The following is a 2,351-nucleotide window of genomic DNA, read 5'->3' as shown; positions in this document are numbered from 1 at the left end:
GCCAACACAGGACATGCAAGAGACGTGGGTTTGATCCCTGGGTCAGGACAAGCCCCTCAAGTAGGAAGTAGCAACCCACTCCAGTATTTTTGCCTGGAAAATCCCACGGACAGAGAAGCCTGGTGGGCAATCCATAGGGTTGCAAAGAGTCAGACACTACTGAGTGCACACACACACACACACACACACACACCCCAGATGATTCTAATGCATGAGAAAGTTGGAAGCCATTGGTCAAGAAAGGCCTTCATCACTCAAGGTTTCTTCTGAGATTTTTGTTTCATTTGACTTTTTTGGTATTTAGTATAAACATAAAAATACATAATTTTTTCCAAAATTTCCACTGATTTTATCCTATATTGGTTTCATAAACATTAAAGTTTACCTCTGTGTTTTTAAAACACTTATATTGAGATATATTTCAAATACCAAAAAATCTACCCACTTAAATTGTACAGTATGCTGCTGCTAAGTCACTTCAGTCATGTCCGACTTTGTGTGACCCCACAGACGGCAGCCCACCAGGCTCCCCCATCCCTGGGATTCTCCAGGCAAGAACACTGGAGTGGGTTGCCATTTCCTTCTCCAATGCATGCAAGTGAAAAGTGAAAGGGAAGTTGCTCAGTCATGTCAGACTCTTTGCGACCCCATGGACAGCCTACCAGGCTCTTGTGTCCATGGGATTTTCCAGGCAAGAGTACTGGAGTGGGGTGCCATCGCCTTCTCCGAAATTGTACAGTATAGCTTTTAGTATAATCACAAAGCATATCTTTTAGTATATTTACAAAACTACGTTCATAGCTGATTTTAACTATTTGCATTTTCCTGTTTTCTTGATGAGCCTAGCTAAAGGTCTGCCAACTTTGTTGATCTTTTCAAAGAACCAACTTTTAGCTTCACTAATTTTTTGTTTTGCTTTTCTTTTGTTTGTTTATTTCTGCCCTCAGTTCAGTTCAGTCGCTCAGTCGTGTCCGACTCTTTGCGACCCCATGAATTGCAGCACACCAGGCCTCCCTGTCCATCACCAACTCCCAGAGTTCACCCAAACTCACGTCCATCGAGTCGGTGATGCCATCCAGCCATCTCATCCTCTGTTGTCCCCTTCTCTTCCTGCCCCCAATCTCTCCCAGCATCAGAGTTTTTTCCAATGAGTCAACTCTTTGCATGAGGTGGCCAAAGTACTGGAGTTTCAGCTTTAGCATCATTCCTTCCAAAGAAATCCCAGGGCTGATCTCCTTCAGAATGGACTGGTTGGATCTCCTTGTAGCCCAAGGGACTCTCAAGAGTCTTCTCCAACACCACAGTTCAAAAGCATCAATTCTTCTGTGCTCGGCTTTCTTCACAGTCCAACTTTCACATCCATACATGACCACTGGAAAAACCATAGCCTTGACTAGACGGACCTTAGTCGGCAAAGTAATGTCTCTGCTTTTGAATATGCTATCTAGGTTGGTCATAACTTTCCTTCCAAGGAGGAAGCATCTTTTAATTTCATGGCTGCATTCACCATCTGCAGTGATTTTGGAGCCCCAAAAAATAAAGTCAGCCACTGTTTCTACTGTTTCCCCATCTATTTCCCATGAAGTGATGGGACCGGATGCCATGATCTTTGTTTTCTGAATGTTGAGCTTTAAGCCAACTTTTTCACTCTCCTCTTTCACTTTCATCAAGAGGCTTTTTAGCTCCTCTTCACTTTCTGCCATAAGGGTGGTGTCATCTGCATATCTGAGGTTATTGATATTTCTCCCAGCAATCTTGATTCCAGCTTGTGTTTCTTCCAGTCCAGCGTTTCTCATGATGTACTCTGCATAGAAGTTAAATAAGCAGGGTGACAATATACAGCCTTACGTACTCCTTTTCCTATTTGGAACCAGTCTGTTGTTCTATGTCCAGTTCTAACTGTTGCTTCCTGACCTGCATATAGGTTTCTCAAGAGGCAGGTCAGGTGGTCTGGTATTCCCATCTCTTTCAGAATTTTCCACAGTTTATTGTGATCCACACAGTCAAAGGCTTTGGCATAGTCAATAAAGCAGAAATAGATGGTTTTCTGGAACTCTGTTGCTTTTTCCATGATCCAGAGGATGTTGGCAATTTGATCTCTGGTTCCTCTGCCTTTTCTGAAACCAGCTTGAACATCTGGAAGTTCACGGTTCACGTACTGCTGAAGCCTTGCTTGGAGAATTTTGAGCATTACTTTACTAGCATGTGAGATGAGTGCAATTGTGCGATAGTTTGAGCATTCTTTGGCATTGCCTTTCTTTGGGATTGGAATGAAAACTGACCTTTCCTGCCCTAGTGTTTATTTTCTTCCTTAGTTCACTTTGGGTTTAGCTGTTCCTTTTTCTAGTTCC

This window comes from Oryx dammah, unplaced genomic scaffold, assembly GCF_014754425.2.
Source record: "Oryx dammah isolate SB20612 unplaced genomic scaffold, SCBI_Odam_1.1 HiC_scaffold_2, whole genome shotgun sequence".
Taxonomy (NCBI): Eukaryota; Metazoa; Chordata; class Mammalia; order Artiodactyla; family Bovidae; genus Oryx; species Oryx dammah.
Note: the sequence above shows the minus strand (reverse complement) of the source record.